Genomic DNA, 25250 nt, shown 5'->3' with positions numbered 1-25250 from the left:
TCCGTAGTCCTAGTGGTATATCTAGTCCTTAGACTTGAAACACCAAGGATGTCCTTTATGAGTGCTCCACTCTTTGATACCAGACTTATAGATTTGGCTATCCTAGATCTAGTACAGCTGGACATTGGGAGTGGTAGTCGACCTTACGAGGGCTATTGAGTGTCGATAAAGGATCATCCACTCTCGGCGTCATGAGAGGAATATCCCATGTGTTCTTGCTTAGACAAATCCTTGGCTAGGGTCATTCGGGTTGAGAGAGAAAGAGTTCTCCGGGAGAATCCGATTAGAGTGAGACTCGAGTAGAAATCGTATGGGTCTGATAGTACCATGCTCGATATACGGTCTCTGGGATATTAGATGGATGAGGGACTATATGTACACGGTAATTGAGGATAGACAGGTCCAAAAGATTGGATTCCCCTGTATCGTTTGGGGACTACGGCGTAGTGGCCTAGTACATCCGTAGTCGATGAGTCGAGTAAATTATTACAGAGATAATAATTCACTGAGTTAGAAGGAGTTCTGACAGGTATGACTCATGGCTAGCTCGATATTGGGTCTAGAGGGTCACATACATATGGTAGGCATTGCGATGAGTAGAGGTTCGGATATGAGATATCCGACGGAGCCCTTATCTTATTGGATATCCAATAAGCCCCTGAATTATTGGATCCCATGGATGAGATCCAATAAGAGCCCATGAGAGATTATTGGATAGAGATCCACTAATCTAAAAGGCTTGAGTTATTGGATGCAGATCCAATACTCACTAGGGGAGGATCCATTAGGGTTTGACAAGGGACCTCTATAAATAGGAGGGATTCAGAGCCTCATAGGCTAGAGCCTTTGCTTGCCTCTCCTATTCTCCTTCCCCTATCCACCTCAAAGGAGGCCTGGAGTTTTGAGGAGCATCGTTGCAGCCCTGCTGTGTGGATCACCACTAGAGAGGAGTACGCTTGACCTCCTTCACCCTCTCCTAAGGATCTACAAGGAAACAGGGATATACGATCTCCCTAGGTAACACAATCTATTCTATACGCAGTTTTTCAGTTTCGTGGATTTTGCAAACCAATCTTCGCACGACGATGAACATCTATTTGGGAATCGGGGATTTTGTATTCTTGTTCTTCTACTGCACATGTGATGTTGCCCCAAAGATTTCCCTAACAAAACCAAGCGAAACTATTGTTGACATGTACACCCGTTTTACGAATGTCGTCAATGGTTTAAAAGCTCTTGGTAAAAGATTTTCAAATTTTGAACTCGTTAACAAGATTTTAAGATCTCTTTCTAAAACTTGGGATTCAAAAGTAACGGCTTTGCAAGAAACAAAATATTTAAATATTTTTACACTTGAAGAACTTATTGATACATTGATGACATATGAAATGGTGCACAATGTACATGATGAATATGATGAACAAAACCACCTTTCAAAGAATAGGAAGGATTTGAGACATAGAACAATTGAAGACCACTTGAGCATAAGCTCAAGTAACGGTGAACTTGAACTACAAATGAAATTTAAAAAGTTCATGAAACATTGGGATGAATCGAGCAAGAAGAAGAAGAACAAAAATTGGGATGAATCGAGCTCCTCCGAAGACAAGGAGAAAATTAAGAAAGGCGAGGTGGTAAAGTACGCCTTAATGGCTTTCGACGTTGAGGTAATCAAAACGCCTTTAGTTTATTTTAAAATTATATGATGCTTTCTATGATGTATTTCCTTTTTTATTTAGTTTAGAAAAATTAGTTTTTTGAAAATTGCATGTTTGAAAAAAAAAAAGGGAAATGCAAAAATTATGATCATGCTAGTAATTTCGAAAATGATAATAAAAATTACATATTTAATAAAAAAAATTATTTTGATTAAATGCCTTATGAAATCATGCTATATGTGGTTAAGAAGTAATAATGTGTATCATGTTGATTTCCATATTATTTCTCAATTTTGATTAAATAAAATCATGTTTGATTTGAAGTAATGCATAATGATGAAAATATTAAATGTTTTGATACCATGATTGATGATTTTATACATGAGATTTTAAAGTTATACATGATGATTTTTATGATTTATTGGCCTTGATGGTTTTTATGATGAAATTCATTTTTCGATCCTAAACGTTGATACATGTTTTTATTTGGCATAAATGAAATAAAATCATATGAATTGAAACAACTAAAAAGAGGAAAACATTTTTCTTGAAAATTATGTTTCTCTATCTTATTGATTTTGATGAATCCATTTGTATCATTTTTATGAATCTCTTAGACTTTGAAAATGATTTTGATGATTTAAATTTGAATAAATTTTTATCCAAATCCGTTGAATCTCATATTTTGATGATGAAACCACTTGATATGTGTTTATATTTTAATCTATGTTTTGAGTGACGCAAGATGCTTCGATCAAAATGAGACAATTAAAGCAGGAAAAATCATGTTGTGTCGGAGGAACATGTCAGAAGATTGGACGTCGGACCGATGGATCGGTCGACGTATCGACAGAAGGCTTCGGGCCGTGGACTTGGGCATCGGGCCAAGAAGAGCGGGTTTTGCGCTAAGGATATCGAAGTTGCAGAGTCAACTGGCCGATTGGGCAATAGGCCGCAGGAGAGGACGATGCGCCAAAGAATCGGACGAAGCGTCGAGGGACCAATGACATGCCAGACAACTTAGTTAAATGCTTAGGATTAATTGTCTTGATTGAAGTTTTGTTTTAAGTGTGCAGGATTAGACAGTTGACGCAGGAGGAATTGACGTTGCATCAGAGGAGATCACGTCAGGATATTGGACGGCAGAAGGCTTCGGACATCGGGCATCGGGCCAAGTAGAGCGGAATTGTGCCAAGGATATCGGGGTTGCGAAGGTCAACTGCCGATTGAGCAACAAGCCGTAAGAGAGGACGATGCGTTGAAGAATCGGACGAAGCGCCAACCAATGACGTGCCGGGCAACAGAATGTCAATTTGCGTTGTAATAATTGTCTAGATCGGAGTAGAGTTTTGGCTTGTGTGTGTAGGATTAACTACGATGAAAGTAAGACATGCAGTAGGAGTTGAGCCAGAGTCGAAGACTATGATCACGTTGGGAGTTCGAGAGCTCGACGGAAGTTCGGACGGTCGTCGGAGGTTCTGCGGAAACAAATATGAGAAGTCCAGGAGCTTGCCAAAAGAAGCTCGTCGGAACTCGCCAAGTGGATCGTCACAAGTCCAGGAGTTTGTCGGAAGTCCGTCGGAGCATCGCCGGAGGTTCGTCGGAAGTTCGCCGGAAGCTCGCCGGAAGAAGCGATTGACGCACCGGAGCAAGCTGTCGTAAATGTCTTAAGAATTGTCGCAGTTAGCATGTAGATTAAGTTAGGAATGAGAGGTGATCTCATTAACTTAATCTAGGGGCAATTGGGCCCTTGACAGACCCAAATTAGGCTGAATGGATCAACCTATTCGGACCAGAATTCCTACTAGGCGGTGGCACCGCCAGTGTCGGCGGTGGCACCGCCTAGGAAAGGGTCTCCCAGGAAGACTGGGCGGTGCAATTGCCCCAAGCAGGCGATGGCCCCACCTAGGCTCAGTCTTCGAGCGAGACTGGGCGGTGCAACCGCCCTTGACAGGCGGTGGCACCGCTAGAGCTTAGTCTCTGAGCGAGACTAGGCGGTGCAACTACCCCTGACAAGCGGTGGCACTGCCTAGAGGCTCAGTCTCCGAGCTTTGCCAAGCGGTGCAATCGCCCCTGACAAGCGGTGGCACCGCCCAGAGGCTCAGTCTCTGAGCTCTACCAGGCGGTGCAACTGCCCTAGTCAAGCGGTGCAACCGCCAGACCCCGAAATTCCGGGAGATGATAGTTTTGAGCTCAGAATTCAAACTGGTTTGGAGCCTATAAATACCCCTCCCATCCCTGGGTAAAATACACAAGCACAAAGAGATTAAAAGAGAGAAAACACTGTTGCAATCTCTAGAATTTTCCTCCTCTAGCTTAAGTGTTAGAATTCTGTTTAAGAGAGGAGAGTGAGTGCTTGTAAGGGTTGTCTCCTAAACCCAGTAAAAGGAGAAGAGGGGTGTAAGAAGGAAATTGATCTTCGCCTAGTAAAGGAAGATCGTTAGTGGATGTCGATGCCCTCGATGGAAGAGAAATCGGAGGAGTGGATGTAAGTCACGATTGACCGAACCACTATAAACTCTCGTCTTCTCTAGTTTGCATTTACTTTGAGCATCTTATCTTTGCTGCAAACCTCCTCAGTAGCTTACTTCCTTCTGCTCATTTACAAATGTGTTTCTTAGTTAAGTATTTTTCGAATCGGCGTTAAGACGAAAATCGGTTTTATCGTACGAACATCATATTTCAGTTTGCGCTTACATTCTGATCTCTATCTTAACTGCAAACTGTCTTCCTTACTTTACTTCAAATATGTTTCCTTAAGCTTTCAAAGTTATTATCTGCACGAAATGACTTTTACGTCAGAATCAGATTTCAACGTACGAACGCAGTTTTAATCGTCGAAAGTTTTCCGTTGCACTAATTCACCCCCCCTCCCCCTCTTAGTGCTCTTGATCCTAACAATTGGTATTAGAACCCGGTATTTCTCATTTCGGATTTACACCCGAGAGAAATGGCTCTTTATGGCTTTAAAGAGGGTTTTTCGGTTGTTCGTCCACCGTTGTTTAACGGATTGGACTACACTTATTGGAAAACTCGAATGAGAGTTTTCTTGATTTCTATGAATTTGGATTTATGAAATATTATTGAAAATGGTTTTCAACTTCCCTCTAAACCGATGAACGAATGGTCGGATTTGGAGAAGAAGTATTTTTCTTTAAACGCAAAGGCTATGAATGCCTTATTTTGCGCTTTGGACAAAAATGAGTTCAATCGGGTTTCTTTGTGCAAAATGGCTTTTGACATATGGCACACTCTTGAAATCACACATATGGCACTTCTAAAGTTAAAGATTCGAAAACCAACTTTTTGATGCATGATTTCGAGCTTTTTCAAATGAAGCCAAGCGAAACCATTAGTGACATGTACACCTGTTTTACGGATGTCGTCAATGGTTTAAGAGTTCTTGGTAAATGTTTTTCAGATTTTGAACTCATAAATAAGATTTTACGTTCTCTTTCTAAGAAGTGGGATTCAAAAGTAACTGCAATATAAGAAGCTAAAAACCTAAATACTTACCACTTGAAGAACTAATTGGTTCGTTGATGACATATGAAATGGTGCACAATGCACATGATGAACATAATGAACAAAACAACATTCCAAAGAACAGGAATGATTTGGAACCCCGGACAAATGAATACCACTTGAGCGATGACTCAAGTGATGAGGACAATAATGAACTTGAACTTCGAACGCTAAATCTTAATAAGTTTATTAAATAAAAATCTAAAATAAACAATGAACTTGAATGGAGGAAGAGGCCAAAGAAGAGGAAGGCAACCAATGATGAATCAAGAACTTCCAAAGGTGAAACGGCAAATTGGGCTTTGACGGGCTTCGACTACAAGGTAAGTAACTCAACTCTCTTGAATTATTTTGAAATTACTTGAAGTCCTTCATGAGTGCTTAATTTAGATAGTAGAAATAGGAAATAAATAAATTGTTTTTCAAAAATTATATCATGTTTTTCTTTTTAGCATCTTTGAAAAATTAAAAATTTGATCATGAAAAGTATATTGCTAAGGTTTTATGCATGTTATGTTTGGAAATGTTGAATGATGTATTTAACATTAGGGATGATAATATGATATGTGATAATGCTTCGGATTAATCCATGCATGTGTATCTTGATGATTTTATGTCATGCATGAGTTTTTGAAGTAAATGTTGATTTGAAACTCTCTTTTTAGATTAATATATTTTTGGTCTAATCGTTTTTATGACGAATTAAGATGACATAGTGCATGTACATCTATGTAAGAATTTCTTGATAGTCTTTTGATGATAGATGTGATATCATGATGTGTTTGGTCTTGATGGCTTCATGACGAAACTTATGTTTCGATTTTAAATGATGATACATGTTTTCACAAAAGACTTGAATACCCTCACATGAAATCAATTGTATGAAATGGAAATAATTTTCTATCCTATTGAGATTAATGAATTTATTTTACCAATCTTGTGAATCTCATGAAAATAAACATGATGAATATTTTGAAAATAAATGAGTGTATCATACATTTGGTCTTAATGATTTCTCTTTAACATACTTTTTGAAATCATACTTGATGATGAATATCAAGATATTAAAAGGATGTTATCATGGAATCATGCTTGATGATTTGTTTTTTACCTTTCCATCTTAAATGTTGACACTTGTTTTATTAAAGGTAAAGGCATGCTTATAAGAAGCAAATCACATGAATAGAAATTTATAAAAACGAAATGTGATCCTCTATCTTATCGTCTTTTCAATAAATCTATGCTTGTCATGTATGAATTTATTGAATGTGACTTTGAGGATGATTTCGGATTTTACAAATGCTTGATTCATACTTATGACATGAGACACATTATAAATATGAATCATGTTCAATGCTTCAATCATGTTACATCTCCTTAATTCATTTTGTTCTCCTACATTTATTTACCAAAGAGGAGAATCTTCCGAATGAATGAAATGATACAAATGAATCACTTATTGATATATCTTTTTAAAATATCTTTTTAATGTGATGTTGATATTTTGAGATGCCTATTGGAATTCATGACATGAGATAATTGAATCCTTGACTTACTCTTTATATGGCTTGAAAATGAATGTTTAAAATCTTGCTTGATGAGTTGTTTTATAAGATTTTGCCTTTACGTCTTGAACTTTCATGCTTATCTTGATTTGGCATATAAAGACTAAGACATGCTTAGATGAAAAAGAATCACTTAAAAAATGCTTTTCCCATCTGATCGAGTTTAATAATTTCATGATATTTTGTGAATCTCGAAATTGATTTTGATGACTTGATTATGAGTTTCAAGTTAATGATTTGATTTGAATGAGTTTTATCTAAATCATAATCTTGATCTTGCAAAATTGAAATCACAAATAATATCTTTTGGTATTCATGAATTGATACTCACAATATTAAAGTATTGGTATTCATGACTTGAATTTGATTAAAACATTGTAAGCTTAAATTAATTATTCTCCTATGTTTCAAAAATTCTTTAAATGCCTTATGCGATGACTGAAAATTAATTTGCTTTATGATAAATCACGAATCATGACTTAATCTATGATATTGATATATTTTAATCATGATCCTTGGTTGTATAATTCTTTTGCTCTATTAAAAGGATTTGTCGAATGAATCATGTCCTTCTTGAATTTTCTTGATATCATGACATGATTTTGTAATATGGCCTGTATAATGATTAAAATTTTTTGGTCATTGATTTCTCCCTTCTTTTCAGTAATGACATAGGGGGAGAAAGATTGCTAGCTCAAGGCAAATGCTGGCTAGCTTGTACTCTTCCCTTCTTTTCGATAAAAACAAAGGGGAGAAAGCTTTTGCTAGTTAGAACATGCAAAGAAAAGCAAAGTGTAATCTTGCACAAGAAGCAAGTGTTGAATTGCCATGATTGAACTTAAGAATCTTGCTATGCTTTTGTGCTTATATGTTGCGATGAAAATCTAGCTTCATATTACAAAAACTTGTATATCTTTTAAAATAGCTAGAGCTACTACTCCTTTTGTTGATAACAAAGGGGGAGAAATATATGAATTGATACTATGAGTACCATATTTGAATGAGAAATATATGAATTAATGCTATAATTGCCATATGCCATGTTTGCATCATGTTAAGATATCAAGAACTTGTATCGTAATTTTACTTGATGATATCTTGCCATGTGATGAAATGCTACGATTTGTTGCTAAAATGATTCATGCAATACTTATGCTTTTTATGTGATGTATTGCATATGATATGAATCATAATTAAAATTACCTTAATTTGAATTCAAGGTTTATCTCAATTATGGAATTTTGAAATAAGAATGATTACTCACCTTTGTCATGATTTAGAAATTGACATAAAGGGTCTTCCCTTCTTTAGAAAGGGTCTTCCCTTCTTTTTGACAATGACTAAGGGGGAGATAACTAGCGTGCACAATTCAAGAAGAAAGCAAAAATTGCACTTCTCAAAAGAGAAGAAATTGCTATCTTGAACATTATCGAGAATTGCTAGCTTGAAACATCAAGAAAATGCAAAAATGTGCTATCGTGTCTATCTCAAGAAAAGAAAATATGTCAACTTGCATATCTTTGAATTTGCTAGCTTGTAAAACTTGCATATTTCAAGCAAGAGTTGCTTTCTTGAACATCTCTAAATTGCTAGCTTAAAATATTGTAAAATTGCTAGATTGCATGATGATAAAAATTTAATATTATGTTTTTCATGCAATGAGTTGAACTTATATTACAAACACAAAGAATAGTTGTACTTCTCCTTTTTGTTGATGACAAAGGGGGAGAAGTATGTTGATGACATGACATGTTAATGCATAAGTCTATGCATAAGTTCATGATGATGTGTTACAAGTATTCATGATGAACATTGCAATGACTTGAATTCAGTTTGAATTTAAGGTTCTATCAAAATGGCATATTGATAGGGGGAGTTTTTTAAACTCCGGGAGTTAAGGTTAACTCCGTCATCAAGTGGTTGTCATTATCAAAAAGGGGGAGATTGTTGAATCTCGTATTTTGATGATGAAACCACTTGATATGTGTTTATATTTTAATCTGTGTTTTGAGTGACGTAGGATGCTTCGATCAGGATAAGACAATTAAAGCAGAAAAAATCATGTTGTGCCGGAGGAACATGTCAGAAGATTGGACGTCGGGCCGATTAATCGGTCGACGTATTGACAGAAGGCTTCGGGCTGTGGACTTGGGCATCGGGCCAAGAAGAGTAGGTATTGCGCTAAGGATATCAGAGTTGCGGAGTCAACTGGTCGATTGGGCAATAGGCCGTAGGAGAGAACGATGCGCCGAAGAATCGGACGAAGCATCGAGGGACCAATGACATGCCGGACAACTTAGTTAATTACTTAGGATTAATTGTCTCGATCGAAGTTTTGTTTTAAGTGTGCAGGATTAGATAGTTGACGCAGGAGGAATTGACGTTGCGCCGGAGGAGATCACGTTAGGATATTGGATGGCAGAAGGCTTCGGACATTGGGCATCAGGCCAAATAGAGTGGAATTGCGCCAAGGATATCGGGGTTACGGAGGTCAACCGTCGATTGGGCAACAAGCCGCAAGAGAGGACGATGCGCTGAAGAATCGGACGAAGCACCAACCAATGACGTGCCGGGCAATAGAATGTCAATTCACGTTGTAATAATTGTCTAGCTCGGAGTAGAGTTTTGGCTTGTGTGTGTAGGATTAACTACGATAAAAGTAAGACATGCAGTAGAAGTTGAGCCGGAGTCAAATACTATGATCGCGTTGGGAGTTCGAGAGCTCGACGGAAGTCCGGATGGTCATCGGAGGTTCTGCGGGAACAAATCCGAGAAGTCCAGGAGCTTGCCAAAAGAAGCTCGTCGGAACTCGCCTAGTGGATCGTTGCAAGTCCAGGAATTTGCCGGAAGTCCGTCGGAGCATCGCCGGAGGTTCGTCGGATGTTCGTCGGAAGTTCGCCGGAAGAAGCGATTGACGCACCAGAGCAAGCTGTAGTAAATGTCTTAAGAATTGTCGTAGTTAGCATGTAGATTAAGGTAGGAATGGGAGGAGATCCCATTAACTTAATCTAGGGGCAATTGGGCCCTTGACAGACCCAAATTGGGCCAAATGGATCAACCCATTCGAACCAGAATTCCTACTAGGTGGTGGCACCACCCAAGAAAGGGTCTCCCAGGAAGACTGGGTGGTGCAACCACCCCAGGCAGGCGGTGGCACCACCTGGGCTCACTCTTCGAGCGAGACTGGGCAGTGCAACCGCCCCTGACAAGCATTGGCACCGCCCAGAGGCTCAGTCTCCGAGCTCTGCCAAGCGGTGCAACCACCCCTGACAAGCGGTGGCACCGCCCAAAGGCGAAGTCTCCGAGCTCTACCAAGCGGTGCAACCGCGAGACCCCGGAATTCCAGGAGATGATAGTTTTGAGCTCGAAATTCAAACTGGTTTAGAGCCTATAAATACCCCTCCCATCCCTAGGTAAAATACACAAGCACAGAGAGATTAAAAGAGAGAAAATGTTGCTGCAATCTCTAGAATTTCCCTCCTCTAGCTTGAGTGTTAGAATTCTATTTAAGAGAGGAGAGTGAGTGCTTGTAAGGGTTGTCTCCTAAACCCAGTAAAAGGAGAAGAGGGGTGTAAGAAGGAGATTGATCTTTGCCTAGTAAAGGAAGATCATTAGTGGATGCCGGTGGCCTCGACGGAAGAGGAATCGGAAGAGTGGATGTAGGTCACGATTGACCGAACCACTATAAACTCTCGTCTTCTCTGGTTTGCATTTACTTTGAGCATCTTATCTTTGATACAAACCTCCTCAGTAGCTTACTGCATTCTGCTCATTTACAAATGTGTTTCTTAGTTAAGTATTTTCTGAATCGGCGTTAAGACGGAAATCGATTTTATCGTACGAACATCATATTTCAGTTTGCGCTTACATTCTGATCTCTATCTTAACTGCAAACTGCCTTCCTTACTTTACTTCAAATATGTTTTCATAAGCTTTCAAAGTTATTATCTACACGAAATGACTTTTACGTCGGAATCGGATTTCAACGTACGAACGCAGTTTTAATCGTCGAAAGTTTTTCGCTGCACTAATTCACCCCCCCCCCCCCCCCCCCCCACTCTTAGTGCTCTTGATCCTAACAAAATCATGATCTTGATCCTTAATATTTAAAATTAAGATTTATTATGAATTAAGATTTTTTATTAGTTATTCTCCTATGATTCTTCTTGGTATTTTATTTAAAGAGGAGATTTACTATATGAATCATGTCTTTTGGTATTCATGTGATTTTATCCTTCATGACATGATTTCTTTGTACTTATGGCTTACATGGCTTGAAATGTTTTGGAATGATGCATACAACACTATGATTTTTCCCTTAGATTAAAATGCATGCAACACTATGATTTTTTGAAATAATATGAAAATCAATAATTATTATTTTTTGATATAATGATGATTTGGAATCATGCATGTAATGATGATGTTATATTTTATATACATAATGATTTGACATTATGCATGTAATACTTTAACTTATGATAATGATGCATGTAATGATGAAATATTTATGATAAAATAATTATTTTGACACTCATGATTTGAATTTTCATCTATACTATTTACCTTTGTCATGATTTAGAAATTAACGTAAAGGGTCTTCCCTTCCTTTTGACAATGACAAAGGGGGAGCATAACTTACTAGAAAGCAAATTTGCTAGCATACACATCACGAAAAGAGGCAAACTTGCTAGATTGCAAATCTCAAGAGAAGCAATGTTTACCAAGTTTCACATTTCAGAAAGAGGCAAAATAGTCCATCTTGCACATCTCAAAAGAAGTAAAATTTTGCTAACTTTTTTATGTGTAAAAGTTGATAGCTTGTATACTATAAATTTGCATACCAAAAGTGCAATCTTGCTTATCTCAAGATGCAAAACATGCTAACTTGCACTTTGCAATGAAAGCAAAATTGCTAGCTCAAACATTGCAAAGGAAACAAAAATTTGCTAACTTGCAACTTGCATATTTCAAGAAACAAGAGTTGCTTTCTTGAACATCTCTAATTTGCTTGCTAGCATGATGTAGAACTTGCTATCTTGAACATTACAAAGAAATGCTATCTTGCACATTGCAAAGAAAAGCAAATATGCCAACTTGTGTTGAATCTCAGATTTTGATGATGAAACCAATCAATATATGTTTATGTTTTAATCTACATTTTGAGTGATGCAGGATGCTTCGATCATGATGAGACAATTAAAAGTAGGAAAAATCATGTTGGGCAAATGAATCGATCGACGAATCGATAGAAGGCTTCGGGCCAAGAAGAGCGGATATTGCACTAAGGATATCAGAGTTGCAGAGTCAACTGGTCGATTGGGCAATAGGCCGCAAGAGAGGACGATGCGCCGAAGAATCGGATGAAGCGTCGAGGGACCAATGACATGCTGGACAACTTGATTAATTACTTAGTATTAATTGTCTAGATCAAAGTATGTTTTACATGTGCAGGATTAACTATGATGGCAAGGCATGGAGCAAAATAAAGTCCCGAAGCCAAGGATGCGATTACGTTGGGAGTTCGAGAGTTCGTTGGAAGTCCTGACGTTCATCGGAAGTTCTGGCGGAACCAACCGAGAAGTCACGGAGCTTGCTAAGGAGCAAAGTTTTTGATGCACAATTTTGAGATGTTTTGTATGGAACCAAGAGAGACTATTGGAGATATGTACAACTGTTTCACGGATGTCGTCAATAGTCTAAAAGTACTTAGTAAAAGTTTTTTAAACTTTAAACTCGTAAACAAGATTTTGCGTTTTCTTTCTAAGAAGTGGGATTCAAAAGTAACGACTTTATAAGAAACAAAAGATTTAAATATTTTTTCACTTAAAGAACTTATCGATACATTGATGACATATGAAATGGTGCACAATGCACATGATGAACGTGATGAACAAAACCACCTTCCAAAGAATAGGAAGGATTTGGGACATAGAACATATGAAGACCACTTGAGCATAAGCTCAAGTGATGGTGAACTCGAAATCACTAAGAAATTTAAAAAGTTAATGAAACAAAAATTAAAGAACAAAAACAAAAAGAACACAACTACTTGCTTTGAAAGCAAGAAGAAGAATAAAAATTAGGATGAATCGAGCTCCTCCGAAGATGAGGAGAAAATCAAGAAAGGCGAGGTGGCAAACTACACCTTAACGTCTTTCGATGTTGAGATAATCAAAATGCCCTTAATTTATTTTGAAATTACTTGATGCTTTCCATGATGTATTTTTTTTTTATTTAGTTTAGAAAAATTATTTTTTAAAAATTATGTGTTTAAAAATATAATGAAAATACAAAAAATTGGGATCATGCTAGTAATTTCGAAAATGATAATAAATATTGCATGTTAAATAACAAAATGATTTTGTTTGAAAATGCCTTATGCCTAATGAAACCATCATTGATGAATATGCTTTATGTTTAATGGTTTCTTTGGCTTGTATGCCTTATCATGATAAATGTTTTGAAAAGTTTGTATCATACTTGATGATTATTATACATGATGATTTTTATGATTTATTGGTCTTGAAGTTATTCGATTTTGATTAAATGAAATCATGTTTGACTTGAAGTAATGAGTTGAAATCATTTTTTTTGGAATTATGTGTTGCACTTTTTTTATCTTGATGATTTTCTATCTTTCTGTTTTAAACAATGATGCATGGATTTGAAAGAAAAGGACATGCATGTATGGAATCAATCAATAAGTTGAAACAAAAGGAGGAAAGAATTTTTTATTGAAAATTTTCTTTTTCTCTATCTTATTGATTTCTACCTAAGAGACCAATAAAATTATTTATGTCATTTTGAATCTCTTGAAAAAAATATTGAGATTTTGATGATTTGGACGATTTGAATTTGAATGAGTTTTATCTAAAATCATGATCTTGATTCCATGACATTTACAAATTAAGATTTATTATGAATTAAGTTTTTTTATTAATCAATCTCCTAAGATTTTCTTTTAATTATTTATGAGTAGGTTTTTTAAAAAGAAATCATGCCTTTTGGTATTCACATGTTCTAATATTTCATGATATGATTTTTATGCAATTCCTTATATTCATGAAATATTTATCTCATCAACCAATTATTTTCTTCTTGATATTTCTTATGTGGTGATATAAAATTATGCATGAAATACTCTTGATATTATTTTGATGCATACAAATGAAAAGTTATGATCATGCATGGTAGGATACAATTTGACAAATTAATACCATCATGATTTGAAATAATTATGATTTAGAATGATGTATGCAATACTTATGCTTTTTATTATGATGATGTATGTGATGTATTGCATATGATGTGTATCATGAATGCTTTAAATGATAAATGTTTTGATATCATGATTGATGATTTTGTTCTATGCATGAGATTTTCGAAATTATGCACGATGAATCTTGTAATTTACAGATTATCGATTTTTACAATAATGAAAGTACCATATTGATCCTTGTCGTAATAAATCTCGCACTTTTGGTTTTAAACATAATACATGTTTTTATTTGACATAAATAAAAAAAAGGCATGCTTGAATGAAATAAATCACATGAATTGAAACAACTAAAAGAGAAGAACATTTTTCTTGAAAATTATTTTTCTCTATCTTATTGATTTTAATGAATCCATTTGTATTATTTTTATGAATCTCATGGATTATGTAAATGATTTGAATTTAATGGGTTTTATTGAAATCATGATCTTGATTTCTCGTAATTATAATTTAAATTTTCTATTGAATGAATCAAGATTGTTTTCTATTTAAAAGGAGATTTATCGAAATGTTTCATGGTCTTTTAGTATTCATGATCTTGATAATTATATTTTGAAACTTTATGTAAATCAAGATTGTTCATTATGATTCTCTCGTTTTATAAAAGAGGAGATTTTCTATGTGAATCATAAGATTTTATATGCATGAATTAAGATTTTGTTCTCCTACTATTTTTTTTGCTATTAACTAATAAGAAACTTATTCTTGTAAACCATGATATGCTACTTCACATCTTGATAATTTATAACTTGAGTTTTCTTTTTGAATCAAGATTGGTTCCTATCATGCTTTCTATTTACAAAAGAAGAAATTTATCAAAAATGATATATGTCTTTTGACATTCAATTTTCATATTTGTTATTTATCCTTGTCATAATTTGAAGATTATAGTAAAGGGAAATGAATTACATGATTGTATTGTTATTCCCTTCTATTTGATAATGACATAGGGGGAGCAAATTTTGCTAGCTTGCTAGCTAGCTTGCATACTTCAAGAAGAAGCAAAAGTGCTATCTTACAAATCTCAAAAGAAGCAATATGTGCCAAGTTACGCATTTCGAAAAGAGGTAAAATAGTCCATCTTGCATATCTTTTTGCTAACTTTTTATGTGTAAAAGTTGATAACTTGCATACTATAAATTTGCATACCAAAAGTACAATCTTGCCTATCTCAAGAAGCAAAAAGTTGCATATCTAGTAAAACTTATATTTCAAGAAGCAAGAGTTGCTTTCTTGAACATCTCAAAATTGCTAGCCTGCATGTTTTAAAATGTTAAAAAAATTTTGCTAGCTTATATATTGTAAACTTGCTATCATACTACCATGTACATCTATGATGATAGCAAACTTGCATAATGATAAAAATGAATATTATGTTTTTTATACAAGAAGTTGAACTTATATCTCTAAACACATAACAGTTGAAACTTCTCCTTTTTGTTGATGACAAAGGGGGAGAAGTGTGATCATGTTATGCATGATGACATGTTGCAAATATTCATGATGAATATTGCAATGACTTGAATTCAGTTTGAATTCAAGGTTCTATCAATATGGCATATTGATAGGGGGAGTTTGTTTAAACTTCGAGAGTTAAGGTTAACTCCATCGTCGATTGATTGTTATCATAAAAAAGAGGGGGATTGTTGAATCTCAGATTTTGATGATGAAACCAATCAATATATGTTTATATTTTAATTTACATTTTGAGTAATGCAGTATGCTTCGATCAGGATGAGACAATTAAAAATAGAAAAAATCATGTTGAGCCGGAGGAACATGTCAGAAGATTGGACGTTGGGCCGGTGGATCGGTTGACGTATCGACAGAAGGCTTCGGGCCATGGATTCGGGCATCGGGCCAAGAAGAGCGGATATTGCGCCAAGGATATCAGAATTGCGGAGTCAATTGGCCGATTGGACAATAGGCCGCAAGAGAGGACGATGCGCCGAATAATCGGACGAAGCATCGAGTGACCAATGACATGTCGGACAACTTGATTAATTGCTTAGTATTAATTATCTAGATTGAAGTATGTTTTACATGTGCAAGATTAACTACGATGGCAAGGCATGGAGCAAAATGAAGTTCCGGAGTCAAGGACGTGATTACGTTAGGAGTTCGAGAGTTCGTCGGAAGTCCGGACGTTCGTCGGAAGTTCTGGCGGAACCAGCCAAGAAGTCACAGAGCTTGCCAAGAAGCTCATCGAAACTCACTAAGAAGATCGTCGTGAAGTCTAGGAGCTTGCTGGGAGTCCGCCGGAACATTGCCGAGAGATCGTCGGAAGTTCGCCGGAAGCTAGCTGGAAGAAACCTAGACTTACGGACTTTGTTTGGCTTAGTAGATACCTTAAAATTCATAGTTAGCACATAATTAGAATTATAATTAGGCCAACCCAATTAGAGATTAGTTGGGCCAAGTTTAGGTTGTGTTGGGCTAAGAGAAAGGCCCAAACAATGACCAAACAAGTGAAACCATCAAGGCACAGTCTTCGAGACTATGTCAGGCGATGGTATCATTAATCTGGGTGGTGGAACCAACCAGCACAGTCATCTAGGTGGTGGTACTACCAGACTGGGTGGTGGTACCACCCAGGTCAGGCTGCAGGCGGTGGTACCGCCCAGAACAGGCGGTGGTACCGCTCGTACCCTGAAATTTCGGGGGTTTAAATTTTTGGCTCTAAATTTGAATCCATTTGGGGCCTATAAATATCCTAGCTATTCTTGTATGGATAAGTAAGAAATATTGAGAAAAACTCTATGATTCTAAAGTTGTAAACCTTAGAAAGATTAGTTCCCTCCTTCCAAAGCTTAGAGAGAGTTCTAAGGGAGGTGTGAGAGGGATACCTTGTAAAAGAGGGTTGTAAAAGGTTGTCTCCTAAACCTATGAAAGGAGAAGAGGGGTGTAAAAGGGCAGCTGATCTTCGTCTATTGAAAGAAGACCGATAGTGGATGCCAGTGGACTCGACGGAAGAGGAATCAGCGAAGTGGATGTAGGTCACGTTGACCGAACTACTCTAAAACTCTAGTTTGCATTTACTTATTGCTATTTACCTTACTGCAAACCTCCATATGTGCTTTACTTTCTCATTACCTTTGCTGCACTCCTTTACAAACTTGCTTTCAAGTTAAGTTTCCGAAAATAGTTTTATGTCGGAAATGGTTTTATCGTACGAAAGTTTTTAAACCGTCGTTATCTTACCACTGCACTAATTCACCCCCCCCTCTTAGTGCCGATTGCTTTCCTAACAACTTGCACATCCTTAAATTTGCTAGCTTTCAAATTGCATGATGATAAAACTTGATATTATGTTTTTCATACAATGAATTGAACTTGTATTCCAAACACATGATAGTTGGAACTTCTCCTTTTTGTTGATAACAAAGGGGGATAAGTATGTTGATGTCATGCATGATTTGATCATGACATGTTTTTTGGATTTTTGAATCCAAGAGTTTCTATCAATATGGCATATTGATAGGGGGAGTTTATTTAAACTCCGGGAGTTAAAGGTTAACTCCGTCGTCAATTGGTTGTCATCATCAAAAAGGGAGAGATTGTTGAATCTCGGATTTTGATGATGAAACCAATTAATAGTGTTTATGTTTTAATTTATGTTTTGAGTGACACATGATGCTTTGATCAAGATTAGACAATTAAAGCAGGAAAAATCATGTTGTGCTAGAGAAATATGTCAGAATATTGGACATCGGGCCGGTGGATCGATCGACGTATCAATAGAAGGCTTCGAGCCATGGATTCGAGGATCGGGCTAAGAAGAGTGGATATTATGCCAAGGATACTGGAGTTATGGAGTCAACTGGCCGATTGGGCAATAGGCCGCAAGAGAGGACAATGCATCGAAGAATCAGACGAAGCATCGAGGGACTAATAACATGTCGGACAACTTGATTAATGTTTAATATTAATTGTCTAGATCAAAGTATGCAAGATTAACTACGATAGCAAGACATGAAGCAAAATGAAATCTTGGAGTCAAGATCGAGATCATGTTGGGAGTTTAAGAGTTTATCGAAAGTTCGGACGTTAATCAGAAGTTCTGGAGGAACCAGCCGAGAAGTCTCGGAGCTTGCTAGAGAAGCTCATCAGAACTCGCTAAGAAGATCATCGTGAAGTCCAAGAGCTTGTCAGGAGTCCGCCGGAACATTACCGAGAGATCATCGGAAGTTTGCCAGAAGCTCGCTGGAAGAATAGAATTAGGGACTTGTTTAGCTTAGCAAATGTCTTAGGATTTCATAGTTAGCATGTAATTGAGCTTGGATATGGGCCAACCCAATTAGGGGATAGCTAGGCTCATATAAGAACTATGTTGGGCCCAATAAGAAGCCCAAACAACTCCCTAAGAAATCTCACCATCATGGCACAATCTTCGAGATTGTGTCAGGCAGTGGTACCACCAGTCTGGGCAATTGTACCGCCCCTGATAGGGGGTGCCAAGTGGTGGTACCGCCAATCTGGGCGGTGGTACCACCCAGCACTGCACCCCAGGCAGTGGTACCACTAAACTTGGGCGGTGTTAGTGTCAGACTGACATTGGGTGATGGTACCGCCTGTGCTCGGGGAACCCGGGATGGAAAAGTTTTAGGCTCTAAGTTTGAATCAACTTGAAGCCTATAAATATCTCCCTCATCCCTGGTTAAGCACACAAGCATAGAGAGATTAAAAGTGAGACAATGCTATTGTGATCATAAGTGAATTCCCTCCTCTAGCTTATACATAGATTTCTGTAAGAGGAGTGTGAGTGCTTGTAAGGGTTATCTCCTAAACCCGATAAACGGAGAAGAGGGGTGTAAAAGGTGATTGACCTTCGCCTATTAAAGGAAGGCCTCTAGTGGATGTCGGTGACCTCATCGGAGGAGGAACCGAAAGTGGATGTAGGTCATGTTGACCGAACTACTCTAAAACTACCGTGTTCTCTGGTTTGCATTTTATTCTTGCTATTACCTTATTGCAAACCTCTTTAAGTGCTTACTACCTTCAATTCATTTATGAACATGTTTCAAGTTAAGATATTTATAAATTGGTTTTCAATATAAATGGCTTTTATTGTACGAAGATTTTTGAATCGACGTGATTTTACCGCTGCACTAATTCACCCCACCCCCCCCCCCCCCCCCCCCCTCTTAGTGCTGACTCTTGATCCTGACATAATGGTCTTCCTTCAATTGGCGAAGACCAACTACTCTCTTACAACTCTTTTCTCATTTTCATAGGTTTAAGAGATAACCTTTACAACCCACTCACTCCTCTCTTAAATCAAAATCAATACTTAGAGCTAGAGGAGGGGATTTCTCACAAGATTATAACAATATTTTTCCCAATTTTTGTTCTCGGTTGATATGTTTACCGAGCAAGGATGAGCGATATTTTTATAAGCCCCATATGGATTTAAATTTGGAGCCAAAATAGTCTCATCCTATGTGATACCACTACTTGCCAATCTGATATTGGACTGTACCATTACCCAATCTGGCGGTGCCACCACCTGACACATTGACACTGGGTGGTCCCACCACCTGACATAGTTTAGGAGACTATGTTTGGGTGGTACCACCGCCTAGTCTAGGTAGTACCACCACTAAACCCTACTATAGGACACTGAATGGGCCGAACAATAGGCCCAATTCAGCCCTGATTCAGGCCCAATTGGCCCATAATTGAGTTGGAATTATTTCACCCCAATACCGACTCAATTAGACCTAAGCTAACTCAATCTAGACAAATTCTTACAAAGCATGAATCATATATTGTTCGGCATGTCATTGGTTCTTTTGGTGCTTTTTCCTCTCCTTCGGCACATCATTGTCTCCTTCGGCATATTGACTCTCGCAACTTCCAATCTCTTTGGTGCAATGTCCAATCCTCCGATTCGATGCCCAAACTCATGGCACGAAGTCCTTTTGCCGGCATATCGATCAATTCTCCAGCTCGACATCTAATCTCCTGACTTGTTTAACTCCGACCCAATATCTGATTCCTCCTACTTTAATTGATTTTTCTTTTCTGATCGAAGTTAGTCTTGTGTCACTCAAAACGAATATTAGATCGTAAACTCATTAATTGATTTCATCACTAAAATCCGAGATTCAACAAAATGTTGAGTCATTGGGCTCAAACGATTAGCCTAATGGTCGACCAAATTTGTTTGACTAACTTGTTTTATTTAATTCTTAAATCGATGGTTCGAATAAGAACCAGAATTAGAAAAAAAAAAAACCAAGCCGCCAATTCTAGTTCAGTTTGAAACCAATGAATTGTCTGGTTGATTTTGTTCCAATTCGAGCCCAATTCCATTCAGGTTCACAAATCGAATTATGATGAGGACTAGTAAAATTAATATTTATTATTAATATATTTTTAATTAATTAACACTAAGTTATAATATTGTTATTAGAGTTATAATGTTTTAATTGAATGATAAAAAACACTACAAATGAGGTTTATATTATTAATTTTAAATTATAAAATATATATTCTTTTATTAGGGCTATAAAATATTAACCTAAATTATAAAAATTATTATTATTATTATAATATATATATATATATAAGTTATTTTATAAAATAACAACCTAAATTTAACGTTATGTAAAATAAATAAGGACTTGACATTCTTTTTCTTGTAAATTTGTCTAGATATTCTTAAGCTTCATTTAAAACTTTTACTTAAGAAATCTGAAATAAATATTTTATAAAATTAATATATTTAATAAGTTTAATAATTAATGTAGCAAGAATCTGAACTAATTAATGTTGGAACTCAGATTTTGATGAGAAAATCAATTGGTAAATTATTTAATCTAATCTATATGTTGAGATAAGTGTATATTATTAACTACGATAGTGGTAAGACATAAAGCAGATGATGGGTCGGAGTCAAAGATTCGGTTGATGTACTAGAAGTTTATTGGAAGCTCGTCGAGAGTTCATTGGAAGTTCACCGAGAGTTCGTCTTTACTAAGAGTTCATCAGGAGTTCACTAGAAGCTCTTCGGAAGGCTTGCCGAGAAGTTCGTTAGTGGTTCGCCGAGAGAAAAATCGACATATTAGACATAGATTACTTGTCTTAATCATTGTTAGAACATAAGTTGAGTTAGGATTGGGAGTAATCCCACTAACTCAATTAGGGGCCAACTAGGCCCTTAACAGGGCTGAATTAGGCAGGTTGAACAGCCCATTCACTACTTGAAGTCATAACCGGCGGTGGCACTGCTTGAGACTTAGTCTCTCAAGTGCTTTGGGCGGTGGTACCGCCCAGACAGGGTAGTGGTACTGCCGACAATTAATGTTATCAAGTAGTGGTACCACCCTATCAAGTGGTGGTACCGTTAGAGCTCAGTCTCCAAAGATCTATCATGCAGTTTTACCATCAAAACTAAGTGATGGTACCACCTAGTGTCAGTTTGCAGGCGGTAGTACTGCCCAATAATGGCGGTGGTACCACTAGTACCCCAAAATCCAAAGATTTGATACTTTTTGGCTCCAATTCTAAGGTCATTGGGGCCTATAAATACCCCACCTTATAAGTGTGAATAATATCTTGAATTATTAGGGTGTTAAAATTATTTTAAAAGTGTAAAGAGTCCTCCTCCTCCCTTTTCTAGTGTTGTAATCATTCAAGAGAGGTGTGAGGCTTGTAAGGGTTATCTTCTAAACCCGTGAAAAGGAGAAAGAGTTGTAAAGAGGTGGTTGGTCTTCGTCTATTGAAGGAAGACCATTAGTGTGTTAGGATCGAGTTGGCACTAAGGGGAGGGGGGGGGGGGCGTGAATTAGTGCAGCGGATTAAAATATCGATTTAAAAGTCTTTAAATGTTAAAAACGATCTCAGAAGATAACTTGAAAGCATGTTTGTTTGTAAGGGTAGTGAAAGCCAAGTAAGGAGGAAGTGAAGCTATTGCAAAGTAAGTAAATAGCAATAATAGAAATGCAAACCAAAATTTATAGTGGTTTGGTTGGTGTAACCTATATCCACTTCTGATTTCTCCTCCGTCAAGGTCACTAGCATCCACTAATAGTCTTCCTTCAATAGGCGAAGACCAACCACTTCTTTATAGCGCTTTCTCCTTTTCACGGGTTTAGGAGATAACCCTTATAAGCCTCATATCTCTCTTGAATGATCACAATACTAGAAAGGGAGGAGGAGGACTCTTATACTTTTACAACATTTTTAACACCCCAAGAATTTAAGTTTTGTTCACACTTTCGTGCCCTTTTATATAGAAAATGATGGGGTATTTATAGGCCCCAATGGCTTCAGAATTGGGGTCAAAAAGTGTCACATCTCTAGATTTAGGGTACTGGCGGTACCACCACTATTATTGGGTAGTACTATCGCCTACAGATTGACACCGGGTGGTACCACCACTTAGTCTTGGTGGTATGACTGCTTGACAGAGCTTTAGAGACTGAGCTTTGGCAATACCACTGTTTGACAAGGCGGTATCACTGCTTGACAGCATTAATTACCAATGTTACTATTGGAAAATCTTTGAGGGCGACATCACATGTGCAGCAGAAGAATAGAAAATAAAATCTCCTATTCCCAAAGAGATGTTCATTGTCATGTGAAGATTGATGCGCAAAATCCATGAAACAGAAAATTATGCATAGTAAAGAAGATCAAGCTCCCTCCTCTCTAGCAATGATCCACATAGTAGGGCTGCGATGATGCTTCTCAAAACTCCAGGCCTGCTCTGAGATGGAGAAGGGGGAGGAGAATATGAGAGGCAAGCAAAAGCTCTAGCCTATGAACCACTGAATCCCTCCTATTTATAGAGGTCCCTATCAACTTAACCATAATGGATCTTCCCTTATTGGGTATTGGATCTCCATACAACTACCCAAGCCTCTTAGATTAGTGGATCTCTATCCAATAATCTCTCATGGGCTCTTATTGAATCTCATCCATAGGATCCAATAATTCAGGGGCTTATTGGATATCCAATAAGATAGAGGCTCCGACAGATATCTCATATTCGAATCTCTACTTATCGCAACACCTATCATATGTGTGTGATTCTCTAAGCCTAATTCGAGTTAGCCGTGAGTCATACCTATTAGAACTCCTTCTGGCTCAACGAATTATTATCTCTATAATAATTCACTCGACTCATCGACTACGAACGTACTAGGCCACTACGCTGCAGCCCCTAAACGATATGGGATAATCCAATCAATTGGACATGTCCATCTCTAGTTACTGTGTACCTATAGTCCCTTATCCATCTAATATCTCAAAGATCATATATCGGGCATGGTGCTGTTAGACCCATACGGTTTCTACTCGAGTCTCGCTCTAATTGGATTCTCCCGGAGAACTCTTTCTCTCTCAATCTGAATGACCCTGGCCAAGGATTTGTTTGAGCAAGAGCATATGATATATTCCTCTCATGACAACAATTGTGGATGAACCTCTATCGACACTCAATAGCCCTCGTAAGATTGACTATCACTCTCGATTACCGGTTGTACTAGATCTGGGACATCCAAACCTATAAATCTGGTATCAAAGAGTAGAGCACTCATACTAGACATCCTTGGTGTCTCAAGTCTAAGGACCAGATATACCACTAGGACCATGGAATCGTTGTCTGACAATAAGATATCATCAACCATCCAACATTCCGTAAATAGATCAGTCAGTGAACTCATTCCTCAATGAGCATCTGTATTGTATCCCTAGTGTCCCCACACGAGCAGTTATGAGACTAGCTTTTAGGATCAAGGGTTGACACTAAGAGGGGGGGTGAATTAGTGTAGTAGTAAAAATTACGTCTTCAAAAACTTTCGTACGATAAAACCGTTTACGTTAAAAATCGATCTCGGAAAAATAACTTCAAAGCGTACGTTTATGAATTGAAGGCAATAAGCACTTAAAGAGGTTTGCTGTAAGGTAATAGCAAGAATAAAATGTAAACCAGAGAACACGCCAATTTATATTGGTTCAATCATCATGACCTACATCCACTCTGTTAGGATCAAGAGCACTAAGAGGGGGGGGTGAATTAGTGCAGCGGAAATCTTTCAACGATAAAAAAAAAGTTCGAACGATAAAAACGATTTTGACGTGAAAGCCGATTCTAAGATTACTTTAACTTAAGATCAAGCGAGATGATGTTAAAGTCAATCTATGAATGCAGTTTGCAGTTATGATGAAAACCAAAATATAAGCGCAAACTGAAATACGACGTTCGTACGAAGAAACTGATTTATGTCTAAATGCTGATTCGTAAATCACTTGATTAGGCGAGATGCAGTTTAAGCAAGGATATAAAGGCAGTTTGCAGTTATGATAGAAATCAAAACGTAAACGCAAATTGAAATATGATGATCGTATGAAAAAACAGATTTACGTCTAAACGTTGATTCTTAAAGTGCAAAGCTTGAAACCCGATCGTATATGCGCAGAAAGCAGTAAGCTTTAGAGGAGGTTTGCAGTAAAGATAATATGCTCAAAGTAAATGCAAATTGAGATTTAGAGTGGTTCGGTCAATCTTGACCTACTCCACTTTTGGCTTCCTCCACCGACGAGGTCACCGACGTCAACTAGAGGCCTTCCTTCAATAGGCGAAGGCCAACCACCCTTTTACAGTTTCACTCATTTTGACGGGCTTAGGAGACAACCCTTACAGAATTTTCTCTCCTCTCTTTAAAGCTCAGAACTTGGAAGAAAAGAGGGAGAAGAACTTTTGGCCTTTACAATAATTTTGAGCTCTAAAAATCACAGAACAAGATCAAGATTTCGGTGTATGTTCTTGCTCTTTCAGTGCTGAATGGGTGGGGTATTTATAGGCCCCAACCCAGTTCAAATTTGGAGCTCAAAACTATCAATTCCCGGAATTTCGAGATCAAGCGGTTGCACCTCCTGACTGGAGTGGTTGCACCACCGGTCAGAGCTCGAAGACTGAGCCTCTAGGCGGTGCCACCTCCTGTCAGGGACGGTTGCACCTCCTGCCAAAGCTCGAAGACCGAGCTCAGGCAGTGCAACCTCCTGACTGAGGCGGTTGCACCGCTCAGCCAGTGCTCGGAGACCGAGCCTAGGCGGTGCCACCTCCTGTCAGGGGAGGTTGCACCGCCTAGTCTCGCTCGGAGATTGAGCCCAGGCGGTGCCACCTCCTGGCTGGGGCAGTTGCACCGCCCAGTCTCGCTCGGAGACTTAGCCCAGGCGGTGCTACCTCCTGGCTTGGGCGGTTGCACCTCCCGC

This window comes from Musa acuminata, chromosome BXJ1-9 (genome assembly GCF_036884655.1).
Source record: "Musa acuminata AAA Group cultivar baxijiao chromosome BXJ1-9, Cavendish_Baxijiao_AAA, whole genome shotgun sequence".
Classification (NCBI taxonomy): domain Eukaryota; kingdom Viridiplantae; phylum Streptophyta; class Magnoliopsida; order Zingiberales; family Musaceae; genus Musa; species Musa acuminata.
This window is presented reverse-complemented; position numbering follows the sequence as displayed.